The 17,210-nt window shown below is 36.8% G+C and overlaps 1 non-coding gene across 1 annotated transcript; it reads left to right on the forward strand.

Annotated features, from left to right (window-relative positions):
• The first annotated feature begins 2,799 nt into the window (after window positions 1–2,799).
• LOC122035479 lies at window positions 2,800–2,905 on the forward strand. Its single transcript, XR_006127029.1, has one exon. It is a non-coding gene; the product is annotated as a small nucleolar RNA R71 (small nucleolar RNA).
• The last annotated feature ends 14,305 nt before the right edge of the window (window positions 2,906–17,210 follow it).

A 17,210-nucleotide genomic window follows, 5' to 3' on the forward strand; every position in this document is an offset into this window, starting at 1 on the left:
TCTCCTAGCTCTATCAAAAAGTTTCATTAGCAAGCATGATCATGGAAACAAGATAAGTATGGTTTAAGCATAAGTCTCTTGTGCACAGTGCAAGGTAACTCAAAACTCTTCAAGTTTCAATCTATGTCCTAGTCAAGTCATCATCAAATTTGAATTCCTAATGTTTCCGGTGATAGACAAGTAACCAGTGATAGACACTTACTTGCCAAACACTTGGTTAATATTTCTCAATCAACCCAAGGTCTCAAAGGCGTGCTCAATCTCAAGAGAAACTAAGCAGTCATTTCCCTAGTAACCTAACTCGGTCTCAAAGGGGTGACTTGCTAGATTCCACTCACGACAACTATTTTTTATATCCCTTATTCACTTTTTCTATTTTTTTTACATAAGTATTTGCATTGTGCAAAACTTATTTACAAATGTACTTTTAGCACAAATGTTGGGATATCTTGATTTTTCCAAATGAGCTTACATGATTTGAGCCTCATCCAGTAACCAAAATGAAGTTTGAGAAATCACCATAGAAACCAAGTACTAAACAAACAAGATGAATCATGACTATTTCAATGATGTCAACCATTCAAGCTCAAGTATAGTGAAGTGAAGGTAAGATCCTTAAGGTTAAGGCAAGACTAAAACCTATCTCCAAATGATACTTAGCTTATTTCATGCTACTCAAGATAGAGAAAAGAGGTACACTAGGCATACTACTAGCATCATTTACAACATCATGAATCTAGATAATGAACGTGCTAACATTTTCACTTAATGACAAGAAAGCATATAAGTGAAGTTTGATGTTCTCAAGATGAATGCCACAAGAAATCAAAACAAAATGCAAGACATAAGCAAAAACAAAAACAAACAAAGCAAATCAAATGCATCTAATGCATCCCCCCAGACTTAAACTTTTCATTGTCCCAATGAAAACTAAAAACAATGTGGAGGAGATTTTAAGAGAAGTTACCAAGTGATGAGCTCCAAATGGTCGACATTCTTGTTTTTAAAGATACTCCTCCATCCAATACTCACATTCCTCCACAACTTTGAATTCTACAACAATAAGATAGACAAGAAAAATTAAGTAGAGGATACATGTTTATTTTAAAGAGAGAACTAAGGTCATAAAAGAAAATAAGAAAAATGAACTTGGGTTGCCTCCCAAGAAGCGCTTGTTTAAGGTCATTAGCTCGACACCCTCATTAGATTCATCTAAATATTTCTCTTGGAGGGGTAAGATATTTCAACACCCTCCTACCAAGGGCTCTTATTATGGAGGGAGCTTTCAATATAGGAGTTAAAAAGTGAAGTATCACTCTCTCCATCTTTGTCTTCTTTAAAGTTCTTTCGGGTGGTCGAAGACGGTCAAGATTAAGCTTCCAATTATTAGCCCAAGTGAAATCTGCACATGTAAAGAAAATACAAATCTCCCACAAATAAATTAGATAAGATAGAGCCATAACCATATTAAGATATGCAGAATAAGAAATAAAAACTGAATCACATCCAACAAAATCAATGATAGGTACCTCTATAAAATTTTCCAAAAGATCACAAGAAATACTGACCTTACTTTGCTGAGAGATACCTGAAATTTCTAAACATGTATAAGTGAATTCCTCTGAATCAAATGATGGTTCTGGCTCTGGCTCAGGTGTTGGTGATATCAAAGATGATGATTCTTGAGACTCAACCATATCCGCATGAGTCCCTACACATTGGTCCACAACATGCTCAATCCTTGCAACTCTTACAACATCTAAGGATTGTGTGGACAAAGGAGGTGATTCTTGAGATGCTGCTTCCACAACACAGCTCCCTACACATTGTTCCATATCAACATCATCAACACAAACATTAAAAAACAAACCAACATCAATATCCTCAATAGGAGAATCAACTATAGGAGGATCAATAACTTCACTTGTAGTTTTAAGTTGATCTACCACATCACATTCATCATCTGAAAATTCAATTTCACTATTTCCAATAAAACCTAGAGGTAAATCTAAAAACTCATTATCCACTGCATTATCATCACAATCCTCATCTGAAGAGTCTTCATCTTTATACACACTATGAAATCTGCACTCAACCTTACCAGTATCACAGAATTTTTTAAAGTCATTGTTCTCATTGACCCCCACTAACCTTTATGGAAAAGGAACCTTTAGCGAAGGTCTTGGGGAAGGTACTTCTAACTTCCCATATTCCCTTTTAGCTTGTGGAGGAGATTCAACTTGCTTATCTAGTGTTGGTATGATCAATCGTTAAGGAAAAAGTACTTGTGGCACTTGGGAACCTCCTGGAATAAGGGAAATGAGTTCATGTGGTTTTCTATTGTTCTTCTCCTCAATTCTAAACATGTCGTTCTTCAGAAATTCTTCATGATTCTTGCCACTTCTCAACTTAAGATCATTATCATTTTCACTAGATCTTGTTTGCGAAGGAGGGGAATCTTCTTTAAACCATTTTGAAACAATACTTTCAATCTTTGCCCCCCAAATGTTTGAACTCCTCATTCTGTGACTTGTGAATTTCAACATTCTTGGGTGGTTGAACTGCATTTTGTTTGACAGACTCTCTTGTATCTATGGCTTTCACTTCTTGAATATTTAAGGGAGATTCCATCCAACTTTTGCTCGACCATCCATGGAGGTTCAATGCCACTTGATCAATTAATATATAAGCTTCTTCTATACTTTTATCCATAAAAGAACCTCCAGCTGATTAATCTAACAAGCGCTTATCTAAAAAGAAATTCCCCTATAGAATATATGTAAAATCAACCATTTCTCCAAACCATGATGAGGGCATTGTCTTTGGAGACTCTTGAATCTATCCCATGCTTCAAATAATGATTCTCCATATGCCTGAGCAAAATTTGTAATGCAATTCCTCATATACACTGTTCTTCTTGGAGGAAAAAAATGATTCAGAAATTATTTCTCCAATTGTTTCCAACTTGTGATACTTTGAGAATGGAGAGAATATAATCAAGTCCTTGCTTTATCCTTGATACTAAAAGGAAATGCCATCAATCGAACTGCATCTGCTGACACTCCTTTACATTTCACTATATCACAAATCTCTAAAAATATTTCAAGATGCAGATAAGGACTTTCTGATACTTATCCTCCAAATTTGTGACCTTGTATCATGAAAATTAACTCTGGGTCTAGTTGGAAACTTTCTGCTTCAATTTGAGGTTGCACAATGGGAGATAAAAATCTTGCAGAAAAGGGTGTAGAAAAATTTCTCATGGGCCTGCTTGACATGTTAGTGCTCATGGATATTCAAGGAAAAAAAATTATAAAAAGAATCAAAGACAAGTAATAAAATGCAATATGAAAAGCAAGAAAGAAAATGCAGAATTTAAATTATAAGCAAGAAAGTGTATAATGAAAACAAGAAAGCAAAGACAAACAGAAAAAGAAAAATATCTAGAATAATTCATATGCTAATCAACTAATGGGTTTATAAGTTCTTGTTATTCTTGAGGCCTTTACGATGTTTGATCTTCACATACACAAGAACAAGATTGCAAGATATGTTTACAAAAGAAAAAGAAGAAAGAAACTAAATCAAAAGAAAAACAGAGAAAAGTTAGACTAGAATGTTAGAAATAAAAAATGCAGAATTAGAATTGTAACAAAAAGAATTGACAAGAAGTAGAAAGTTATACATGAAAAAATTATGAAAACAAAATTCTAAAGATTAGTTACAACTATGCTAATGAAAAGAAAAGAAAAAGACATATTTAGTCTAACTCAATTGATAATCTCTAATGTTATAGCGCAGTCCCCGACAACGGCGCCAAAAACTTGTTGACGTTCCGCAAGTGTATGGAAATGTCGTAAGTAATAATAAAAGATATCGTATCCACAGGGACTGGAATAAGCACTAAAGATGTCTCAATGCGAATTAGCCAAACAACTATTCAATTGGTTTTCAAAAGCTAAGTATGACTATGAAATGTAAACAAGAAATGAAAGAATAAGAAACAAGAATAAGGGCGACGATACAAGGAATGTTCTAGGAGTTTTGGTTTCTTTGTAAGGATTGTTCCATGTAAATGATCTACCAAATCTTATTCCTTAATTGCCCATCATTTGTAGAAGGTTGTCGGTTCTCTCTTGCAATAGACAACAGGCCTAGGATTGAAATCTATACCTAAATGTAATCAATTAGGAATGAACCTATGTTGTCCTTACACGGGCTTGCCAGTCACGTGCGTCCCTCGGATAATCAACATACGAATTCATCACTCATCAATCGCATCAAGATATAAAGATTAATGCACACAAGCTATCCTACCTCCTTGAATTATCCTTTTTCACCCTCAAGATCGTTCCTCAAACGTCCTTACATGGGCATGTTCCTGTCATGAACGTCCCTCAGAAAATCGAATGAGATACAATCTCTACAAGATCCACAAGATATCTATTGGTGCGGTTAGCACTAACGGTCTAACTCAGGTTTTGATGAATGACAAATCAGGTTAAGTTAGGTGTGTTGTTGTCTGACACCTTTATCAAGTGTGCAGGAAAAGTCCAGCTAGGTCGACGGGCTGACCGGATAGCTGGCGAGAAGTCCGGCTAAGTCGACGGGCTGACCGGATAGCTGGCGAGAAGTCCAAGCGGGTCGACGGGCTGACCGGACGCTTGGCGAGAAGTCCAGACGGGTCGACGGGCTGACCGGACGTCTGGCAGGTAAGTGAGGTAAGTCACTGGAGGGGAGTGACTGCGAGGACGCGTTCCCGGGTAGGGAACATTAGGCGTCGATCCGGCTTAGATCCATTTCGGATATCTAAGTCGAGATCGTGACTAGATTCCGGTCTCGGAAAGACGGAATCTAAGTCATACTCCCATATAACTGCTTTTCTATAAAACTGTGCTAACATTCTTTCTTGCGGGGTACATTTGCCTCGGACTAACCGGATCCGGGCGCCCGGAAGGGATCCGGGCGCCCGGAAGGGATCCGGGCGCCCGGAAGGCAAATTTCATCCAGCCGAGTCGTCGCCACGTGGAGCATCATGGTTTGTGCAGCTACGTCACATTCCAGGCGCCCGGAAGGGATTCAGGCGCCTGGGACAGCATATAAAAGAAGCCCCAGGCAGGAGCTTCAGAATCAATCATCAACTGAGAACTTTCGACTGCTGGTCCCGCTGCTCTACGTTCCTGCGACGCTAACAAAGCTCCGACAAAGTGCTTTTCGTTTTTGGTTAATTTTCTTGTCGGTATTACTTTGTTTCATTAAGCATTTCCTGTATTCATTTTGTAATTATATTCGAATTGCTAGTGATTGCCCAACGAAAGTGGTCAAGGACCACGGGCCTTCGAGTAGGAGTCGTCACAGGCTCCGAACGAAGTAAAAAACAACTGTGTCTACTTTACTTTTCCGCTGCGCTAATACTCTATATTTTCGAATCGATATTCACCCCCCCTCTATCGAACCTATCGGTCTTACAAGTGGTATCAGAGCGGGTACCGCTCTGATTTGGTGCAACCACCAATCAGACAGGGGGTGAAATATTTTTTAATTCCAAACTGATATTATTATCTTTTTGGAAGATTTTTTTCGTTACACTTAGAGTTTCTATTTTTTCCCGCACTGCTAATCCAAGACGAAGTCTTGGAATTTTTTTCTAGTTAATTTAGTGTGTGCAGGATAAGATGTCTCAACAAGAAGGCTTCAGCACAGTTCGTCCTCCCCTATTCAACGGGGATGATTTTTCGTACTGGAAGAGAAGAATGGAGGTCTACATGAAGACAGACTACGACCAATGGATGAGCGTCACAAAGGCTTATAAAATTCCAGTAGACAACTCCGGGAAAATAATAGACCCTGAAGAATGGACAAATGATTTAAAGAAAAAGGCATCAATGGAGAACAAAGCCATCAACACTCTACACTGCGGACTAACACGAGAAGAACTGAACCGGGTCGGACCGCATGAAAACGCTAAGGAGCTCTGGGATAAACTGATCGAGCTGCACGAAGGAACAAGCGACGCGAAGGTAACAAAAAGAGATTTGCTGTTAAATAAAATTTTTAATATAAAAATGCAGGAAGGAGAAACGGCAAGTCAGCTCCACGCGAGGATCAAAGATATCCTCAACGGTCTCCACGCGATAGGACACCAAATGGAGAACCGAGACTTAATAAGGTACGCGTTAAATGCTTTTCCGCGAAATAATTTGTGGGCATCAATTGTAGATGCTTACAAAATTTCAAAAAATCTATCTAAATTAAAATTGGATGAACTCTTTTGTGAATTAGAACTTCATGAGCAAACTAACGCCGGGGTCGAGAAAGGTGTAGCTTTAATTGCAGGTTCCTCTAAAGAAAAGAAGAACAAGCCCGAATCTGAAGAAGATTCCGATCAAGACTCTGAGGACGAAGAACACCTGGTGAACCTGGTAAGGAAGATGTTCACCAGGAAAAAGAGAAGCTTCAACAAACAGGATCTTCAGAAGATCAGTTCGCCAGCCGACTCAAGAAATGTCACATGTTTCGGGTGTAACAAAAAGGGGCACTACAAGAACGAATGCCCAAGATTGAAACTTGACAAACCAAAGTCAACAAAGAAGAAAGCCCTCAAAGCAACATGGGACGATTCCTCCTCAGACGAATCGGAGGGAGAAAGGCAAAAGCACCAAAGTCACCTCGCGCTGATGGCTCGCGAAGCTGAAACGGAAGACGAATCAGAGGAATCGGAAGACGGGTCCGAACCCGAATCGAGCCACGAGTCCGTACTCGTTTCCGAAGGTTCCGAAGAGGTATACCGAAACTTAAATCATAAATTCTTTAGAATTATCTCGTGTTTAAATAAAAAATTAGTTAAATTGGAAAATGAAAATAAATCGCTTCTTGAGGAAAATCAAAACCTCAAGGAACAATTAAAAAATTCGAATTCAACTCAAGACCGAACACTTGAGGAGGAGAATTTATCATTAAAAAGTGAAATTAATAAGTTAAAAGAATTGTTGGAAAAATTCACAACAAGATCTAAAAATTTAGATTTAATTCTAAATAACCAAAAGGCATGCTATAATAAAACCGGACTTGGATATAAGTCAAAATCAAACAAAACCTTTAATTCATTATTAACCCAACACAAAGCAACTAAACAAGCTTGGGTCCCGAAAGCGTGCTTAACCACGCAAGTAGGACTTAATCAATTCTATATACCTAAAGATAAAATACATTATATAAACTTGAATAAATCAGATCAAAACCTAAAAAATAAATTTAACTTAAAATCAAAATTCAAAACTCAAAATTTAGACTATCACCAAGTTAACTATAACTATAAAAAGAATCGACACAAATCCAAAAATCTAAATTAATGGCCAATAATTCAGGGGGACGCTCCAGAATAGCTGGCACCTCCAAAACTAACATAACCCGACAGGGTAATCAAGATTGGTTAAAAAGAGACCGAAGTTAACTTGACTCATGGTACTGGTGAAGTTTTTGGATGATAGTACGTTAGGGAAGCTTGGGCATCGCATGTCTAGAAAGATATGGCTTCGATCTGGTGCATTTGGCCAAGTGGAACTGACCGAAGCTACCCTTAAACGAATCCTAACCAGTTAGACCAAGGTTTAGTACTAAGTTCCGTGGATAGGACTATTCGGAAAACTTCGAAAGGTTGGTTACTTCTAATGATGTCCCTGTGACTCACCAAGCTTAGAAGTTTATCCGAAGAATGCCTATTTGTGGAAACCAAAACTAAATCTGAATCTAACACAAGTTAAACCAAAAGTCTGTAATCAAACCAATTTCATCTCACAAAATCATAGGATTCCCTGATTGATAATATAGATCGGGTGAGATGAATAAGGCTTAACTTAATTTTAAATTTTCAAAAATTTTAATTTTAAACTTAAAAATTATTTTCAAAATTTTAAACTTAAAAATTATTTTCAAAATTTTAAACTTAAAAATTATTTTCAACTTAAAAATTATTTTCAAAATTTTAAACTTAAAAATTATTTTCAAAATTTTAAACTTAAAAATTATTTTCAACTTAAAAATTATTTTCAAGATTTTAAACTTAATTTTAAATTTTCAAAAATTTTAATTTTAAAACTTAAAAATTATTTTCAAAAATTTTAATTTTAAAAAATCATTTTCAAACTTAAAAAATTAATTTCAAAATTTAATTTTAAAACTTAAATCAATTTCTTAAGTAATGATTGATTAAAAAATTGATAAACTAAGACTAACATAAATCCTACTTGTTGTAGGAAACCAAGTGGATTTTAGACAGTGGTTGCTCCAAACATATGACTGGAGATCACACCAAGTTCACTCAATTAACCTACAAAAGCCTAGGAACAGTTGCCTTTGGAAACAACGGTAAACTCAAGGTAATTGGTATAGGTAATATTGAATTAAACATAGATTTCATAATTTCAAATGTTCTACTTGTTGAAAATTTTAAATACAATCTTCTGAGTATAAGTCAATTGTGTGACACTAGGTATAAGGTAAAATTTCTATCCACAGAATGTTTGATCAAACATCTAGATAATCCAACTATAAGCCTAAAAGGCTTTAGAAAAGACAATATCTATGCCATCAACTTAACCACTTCTTCAGTCAAGTGTTATTTAACGCAAAAAGAAGAAACTTGGTTATGGCACGGAAGAATGTCACACACCCATTTCAGAAACATAAGTAAATTAAACGGTCTAGTTAGAGGCTTACCAAAATTACCTAACTTAGATTCAACAATATGTAATGCTTGTCAACAAGGCAAACAAACAAAATCTACCCACAAACCAATTAATGAATCCCAAACCAACTCAGTCCTAGAGCTTTTACACTTAGATTTATTTGACACCCACGGGGTCAAATCAATAAATGGAAGTCTGTACTGTTTAGTTATAATAGACGACTATTCTAGGTTCACTTGGGTCAAATTCTTAAAACATAAAGATGAAACCTTTGAAATTTTTACGAATTTCTGCAAACAAATTGAAAATGAAAAGGCATAAAAATTAAAAGAATCAGAAGTGATAATGGAGGAGAATTTAAAAATCATAATTTTGATAAATTTTGCCTTGAAAATGGCTACCATCATGAATTTTCTTGCCCTAAAACTCCTCAACAAAATGGAATTGTAGAAAGGAAAAATAGAACCTTACTTGAAGCATCTAGAACTATGCTAAATGAATACAACTTACCTAAATATTTTTGGGCAGAAGCTGTGAGTACAGCCTGCTATGTACAAAACCGAACAACACTAAACAAAAACCACAATAAAACATTTTTTGAAATATTTTACAACAAGCGACCTAATATAAAATACTTTAGGGTATTTGGTTGCCCAGCCTTTATCCTAAATACTAGAGAACACTTAGGCAAATTCACTTCCAAAATAGAAAATGGAATTTTTCTAGGTTACTCTCTGAATAGCAGAGGCTACAGAATTTATAATAAAGTTACTTTAAGAATTGAAGAAACCACCAATGTAAAATTCAAAGAATCCAATCAAAACCTAGAACAAGCCCAACTACAACCAGTTGACTCTGTTCACGAACATATCAATTCCGAGGGAACAAACCAAACCCAAAATCATGAAGAAGAAGAACAACTACAAGAAAGTCAACCGCCTAGAACCATAAGAGTCAACCCAAACCATCCTACCAATCAAATAATTGGTGACCCAGACCTGAGGGTTCAAACTAGGTCATCTTTCAGAAACCTAAGTCAAATCTCGTTAATCTCAAATATTGAACCCAAAACTGTAGCTGAATCTCTACTTGACCCAGACTGGATCATAGCTATGCAAGAAGAATTAGCTCAATTTGAGCGCAATGAAGTTTGGGACCTAGTACCTCCACCTACCGATAAGAAAATAATAGAAACCAAATGGGTATTTCGAAACAAATTAAATGAAACTGGAGAAATTACTAGGAATAAGGCCAGGTTAGTTGCCAAAGGGTTCAGTCAAGTTGAAGGACTTGACTACGATGAAACTTATGCCCCGGTAGCTAGACTAGAGTCCATTAGAATGTTACTAAGCTATGCAGCCCATAAAGGATTCAAACTATACCAAATGGATGTCAAGTCTGCCTTTCTTAATGGATTGATAAAAGAAGAAGTGTATGTAGGTCAAATGAAAGCCTAGAACACCCTGATTATGTCTACAAATTAAAAAAGGCATTATATGGACTTAAACAGGCACCTAGGGCATGGTATGAAAGACTAACCTCTTACTTAACCTCTAAAGGGTTCAATCAAGGTCAAATTGACCCAACACTATTTGTGAAATCAATAAAAGAAGATATTTTTATAGCTCAAATTTATGTAGATGATATCATCTTTGGTTCAACCAACTCAGAATTTTTAAACGAATTTACAAATCTAATGGAACACGAATTCGAAATGAGTCTGGTAGGAAAATTAACTTATTTTCTAGGGTTACAAGTCAAACAAACAAATGAAGGAAATTATATTTATCAACAAAAATATACTAAGGAGTTACTTAGAAAATTTGGAATGGAAAATACTAAAGAAATAAAAACACCTATGGCCGTAAACACAATCCTAGATGATGATCCTAATGGAAAATCAGTAGACTTAAAACATTATCGGAGCGCGATAGGTAGTCTACTTTACTTAACTGCAAGCAGACCTGACATTTTATTTGCTGTTAGTATGTGTGCTCGATACCAAACCTGTGCTAAAGAATCTCATTTGACTCAAGTCAAAAGAATCTTTAGATACCTAAAGGGAACCACAAATGTAGGTATTTGGTATCCTAGGACCAACAACTTTGAATTAATAGGATATTCTGATTCAGATTATGCTGGATGCAAATTAGACCGCAAAAGCACAAGTGGTGGATGCCAACTACTTGGTCCATCCCTTGTCAGCTGGTTTAGTAGAAAACAACACTGTGTTGCACTATCTACAACTGAGTCAGAATACATAGCTATAGGCGAGTGTGTTGCACAAATATTATGGATGATGCATACTCTAAAAGATTTCAACTTAGATATCACAAATGTAAAAGTATTAATTGATAATATAAGTTCGATTAACTTAACCAAGAATCCTGTGCATCATTCAAGAACCAAACATATTGAAGTTAGGCATCACTTCATCAGGGATCATGTTACTAAAGGTGATATTGAACTCAAGTACATTGAGTCTAAATCAAATTTAGCTGACATTTTTACAAAACCACTCCCTGAAAGTGAATTTAGCAACTTACGACGACAATTAGGGATGTGCTCAATAGACTAGGACCCTCCAAAAATACTTTCAAAACTGATTTTATCAACTTATAGGCTAAACTGGTTTGTTTTCAAAACGTTCCATTTTTAAACTTTCAAAAACAGTTTTGGCCTTAGACTAGTCTTACATCCTTAGAAAGCATGTACCCATAGGACTAGTTTTTGAGCATCTCACCAACACCCTAGGATTACCTTGCTTGTGTTTGACAAACATAGAAAGGGGTGAGATGCATAGGCCATCTGTCTGGACTTAAGATGCTTATTTCAGTGCATCAGTATAAGTCTGGACGTTAAATACAAATCAAATATTAATCAGATTAAAGTTCATCAGTCAAGTCAAACACTGACTGATTACAATTAACTTAATCTGACTAACCTAGTGAAAGCTACTGTCTTCTGATAGTTAGTTAGTACCTAATTGGTTAGACAGCTGGTTGAAGATAGGTATCAAATTCAGGGGGAGAAATATAACTATTTATTTTTCCAAATTGAATTTTAAACTTAAAAATCAAAGTTTAAAAATAAGTTGGTTAAAATTGTGAAATTTTTAAACTCACAAATTTTTTTAACTTTTCAAGTAATTTAAACCATGGTTTTGAATCTAATACTTTTAAACTTTAAAAAATTTGATTTTGAAAAACAAATTTCATCTTACGTTTACCAATACTCCTTAATTTGAAAGATTTTGAAAACTAAAAGTAAAGATTTAAAACTTAATTTTACTTAATTTGAAAGATAAATTTTACAAACTAAGCTTTTCAAAATTATCTTCCTTGATTTTGAAAATTCTCTTATACACTTAGTATTGAAAAATAAATTTCAGACTCTTTCAAACTCAGTTTTGGAATTTTGGTTTTGAAAGCTTATGTTTAAGTAGCATCTCAAAGTTGAAACTTGTTTTAAAGAATTTTTTTTTGACCTCATACACTTATGTTTGAAAATTAACCTATCTAAACTTAGCATCTTTTCTAAAAGCTAAAAGCTAATGCTTTGAACAAATTTTCAAAACTTTATACTCCCCCAAGTCAATTTGATCTTCTCTTGGATTTAAAAAAAAAAAAAAAAAAACTCAGTTATTGTTCAAAGTATTATTGTTTTCAGTATTCTCACTGTGATTGTTTACCCTTGTTTTCGATGAATGCCAAAGGGGGAGGGTTAGGTTGGTTAAGTTAGAGCAACTAAATGCAAACTTAAAAAAAACTAACTTAAACCTTAAAAACTCAAAAATCATGCCTATTTTTTATAACTAACTTAACCAGGTTGTCATTCCATCAAAAAGGGGGAGATTGTTGGTGCGGTTAGCACTAACGGTCTAACTCAGGTTTTGATGAATGACAAATCAGGTTAAGTTAGGTGTGTTGTTGTCTGACACCTTTATCAAGTGTGCAGGAAAAGTCCAGCTAGGTCGACGGGCTGACCGGATAGCTGGCGAGAAGTCCGGCTAGGTCGACGGGCTGACCGGATAGCTGGCGAGAAGTCCAAGCGGGTCGACGGGCTGACCGGACGCTTGGCGAGAAGTCCAGACGGGTCGACGGGCTGACCGGACGTCTGGCAGGTAAGTGAGGTAAGTCACTGGAGGGGAGTGACTGCGAGGACGCGTTCCCGGGTAGGGAACATTAGGCGTCGATCCGGCTTAGATCCATTTCGGATATCTAAGTCGAGATCGTGACTAGATTCCGGTCTCGGAAAGACGGAATCTAAGTCATACTACTCAAACTTATGAACTGTGCTAACACTCTGTTTTGCAGGATATATACTATTTATTTGCCTCGGACTAACCTTGTCTTGCAGGAAAGCTGATTTCTGGAGAAAGGTGGTCCGGGCGCCCGGAGGTCCGGCGCCCGGAAGGGATTCGGGCGCCCGGGAGGCAAGTTTTATCCCGATCCCGCGTCGCCACGTGGAGCTCGCTGGTTGGACCTGCCACGTCTCACCAGGGTGCCTGGAAGGGATCCCCAGGCAGGAGCTTCAGAATCAATCATCAACTGAGAACTTTCGACTGCTGGTCCCACTGCTCTACGTTCCTGCGACGCTAACAAAGCTCCGACAAAGTGCTTCTTCGTTTTTGGTTAATTTTCTTGTCGGTATTACTTTGTTTCATTAAGCATTTCCTGTATTCATTCTGTAATTATATTCGAATTGCTAGTGATTGCCCAACGAAAGTGGTCAAGGACCACGGGCCTTCGAGTAGGAGTCGTCACAGGCTCCGAACGAAGTAAAAAACAACTGTGTCTACTTTACTTTTCCGCTGCGCTAATACTCTATATTTTTGAATCGATATTCACCCCCCCCCCCCCCTCTATCGAACCTATCGGTCTTACAATATCTAAACATCCAATCAAGCATGGTAATTAAGCCCTAATCACAATAATCCATACAAGATAGAATGAATACAAACAGGGCAAAATTATAGAAATAGGAAATTGGCACATCCACAAGAGTTTTATATCAAATCATCCTTAAAATTACTCCCTCCATCCTAGAACAAGAAATCTATTCCATAAAACAAGGAAAGAAATCCAAAGATAAAGATAATACAAGCATCTTGATCCCAAATCCGAGAAAGAAAGGGAAGAAAAGATTATCTATGATGAAGAACCGTCTTCGGATCTAATCCTCATTCCCCGGAGTCGAAACGATGAAGATTTGCCCATAGATCACCGGAAATCCCACCAAGAAGGTGGAGGAACGCCCCAAATCTTGATTCCCCCCAAAAGGGAGAAGATCCCCTCTTAAAACATGAAGGAGGCTTTATATAGAGGTGAGGTTTGGGCGCCACACGGCCTCGAGGCACGACCGTGTAAGGTTCACATGGCCAAAGTCATTCCCTTCTCTGCCAATCTTACACGACCATGTGTGGTACACAGCCGTGACATGCATCTTCCATGACCCCCCTTACATGGCCGTGTAGATCTACACAGCCTGAACTGCTTCTGCCTCTGGAAATCTGGCACAACCGTGTGGTGTACACGGCCAGAGCCCTCTTGCTCACTGGAAACCCTGCACGGCCCGTGTGGTGTACACGGCCAGGGCTTCCCTGGTCTCTGGAAATCATACATGGTCATGTGGTGTACACGGCCTGGCTCTATTTGGCTTCAAATCTTGGCACGGCCATGTGAGGTTCACACGGCCGTGGCAATTTCCTCCTCTGCTGCAGCCACATGACCAAGGATCTCCACACGGCCTGGGCAACCCCCCATGGCAGGGTCATGTGAGGTTAAGGAATGACGCCTTCCTCTCAAGCTTCGCTTGCAGATTTGGCCTTGAACATGAATCCTTCACCAAATTCGACTCCTGTGTATAGAAAAAGCACAAAAGTATATCTCCGAACATAAAGAGTAAATATGCTAAAAGGAAAGCTGAAAGTACGAAAATACGTAGACAAAGCATGCACAAAGTATGTGAATGTGCATCCAAACATGTATAAAAGGTATATATAATCCACGCACATCAGTTGGAGCCTGTAACCACAAAATTAGCACATCCTACTATTATTCTACCCAAATTATGTATGACATGTGCATAATTAAACTGAAAACCAAATACACAGAGGCAAACCCTAGCTCTGATACCAATTGTTGGTTGCTATGCGGAATATCATACCGGTTCCCCTGTACAAAAATTTTGTACAAGTCCTGAATCTTTACTAACAACCTATTATGTTCTTTAGAAATTAAATTAGGAATTACAAATGATACTTAATATTATTGATTCCAAATTTAACTTATCTGTTCTTAATGGTTTAGACTTGGATCGTAAACGATGCTTAACATTATTGATCCAAATCCACCCATGTTATAAATTTAATTAAATATTAATTTCTAAAATTAGTTTCTAGGACTGCATGGCGAGGTACTAGGCCTTCTTGGATATGGGATCATCCACCACAGACTAGACAAAGCCTTTTAAAGAAATTTAATATTTAATTTCATTATATAACCCTAGGTTTAACCAAAAGCAACAATCGAATCACAAATTTGAAAAAAAAAAAACACAAACTCAAATCACAAATCACAAATTCGAAACCTAGAATCATATGCCTCTTGTGTTTGGTATTTCAAAATTTATACAAAGAAAACTAGTATGGTGCGGAATAAAATTACTAGTTATACATTTCTTTGTAAGCAACAACCTCTTGATCTCCTACTATATTCCTCTTCTTATCTCAGACGCCGTGTGGGCGACGATCTACCGAGACGAAAACCACCCAAGCTACCTTCTTCTCCAAGCAAGTTTCGGCCACCACAAGAACTCCAAGAGAAGATGAGGTTCGGCCACCACCAAGGTCCAAGGGATACTAAGAAACAAGACCTCCTATCTCTCCTTCTTCCTTAAGCAAGATCTTGCCACCAACCAAGCTCCTTGAGATGAAGATGCCGCTGGCCAAGGAAGAAGAATAGGAGAGGGAGAGGATGTGAAGGGCCGGCCACCAACCAAGGAAATAGAAGAGAGGAAAACTAGAACATAAGTTATGAGGTGAGGTACCTCTACCCTATCTTTTATATTCCTTGGTCTTGGAAAATAAGGAAAATTTTATAAAAGCTTCCTTATTCTCTGAGCCAATGAAAGGAAATTTTAATAAAAAAATTCCCCTTTCAAACTTAATGTGGCCGGCCACCTCTTAATCATCCAAGCAAGGAAAGTTTTAAACACAAAATTAAAACTTCCTAATTTATTTCCGGAAATAAAAATTTCCCTTTAAAAATTCCCTTCATGGTTGGTTATAAAAGGAAACTTTTATAAATTAAAATCTCTCTATTAAACATGTGGATGATTTATAAAAAGGAAAGTTTTCTCTAAAATTAAAATCTTCTTTTCAATCTACAAATAAGGAAAGATATCAAATCTTTTCTTAATCTTTTGTAGAGACTATAAAAGGAAAGATTTAATTTTAAAACTCTCTTTTAAATCATGAGGATGATTAAAAAAGGAAAGTTTTATCAAAAATTAAAATCTTCCTTTTAACTACAAATAAGGAAAGATATCAAACCTTTCACTTAATCTTTTGTAGAATGCTATAAAAGAAAAGATTTAAATTTTAAACTCTCTTTTAAAACCATGGCTTCCACATAAGAAAAATTTTAAAAAATAAAATCCTTTTAATTTTATTGTGGCCGGCCACCTAAGCTTGGACTCAAGCTAGGGCCGACCACAATTCATCCCATCCAAATCATGTCTTGGCCGACCCTTGCTTGGGCTCCAAGCTTGGCTTGGCCGACCACATAAGGATGGGTAAGAAGGTGGGTATGGATGGGTATAATACATTATAAATAAAAGGCTATGATAGGGATCGAGAGGAGGAATTGGTTTGGTCTCCCGATAAAATTAAGCTTCCCATGTTCACCCCGAACACCCAACTTAATTTCATCAATAATAATTCATACCACTAAAGAATTATTATTGAACTACCGCACCAATCCCAAATTATATTTTGGGCTCCTTCTTATCATGAGTGTTTTAGTCTCCCTGTGTTTAAGATATAGAATGTCCACTAATTAAATGAGTTACTAACAACTCACTTAATTAATATCTAGCTCCAAGAATAGTACCACTCAACCTTATCATCATGTCGGACTAAGTCCACCTGCAGGGTTTACATGACAATCCTTATGAGCTCCTCTTGGAGACATCATCAACCTATATTACTAGGACACAATTTCCTTCTATAATCAACAACACACACTATAAATAATATCATTTCCCAACTTATCGGGCCTATTGATTTATCAAACTAAATCGCACCCTTTGATAAGTCAAAGAAATAAATACTAGATATATGTGCTTGCTATTATATCAGGATTAAGAGCACACACTTCCATTATACCAAAGGTCTTGTTCTTTTATATAGTAAGTACAAAAACAACTTACCTTAAATGGTCCTACACAATACACTCAGAGTGTACTAGTGTAATTTTATAGCTAAGATAAACTAATATCAAACTACACTACGACTATTCC

The sequence above is a fragment of the Zingiber officinale genome, chromosome 11B (assembly GCF_018446385.1).
Source record: "Zingiber officinale cultivar Zhangliang chromosome 11B, Zo_v1.1, whole genome shotgun sequence".
Lineage (NCBI taxonomy): Eukaryota > Viridiplantae > Streptophyta > Magnoliopsida > Zingiberales > Zingiberaceae > Zingiber > Zingiber officinale.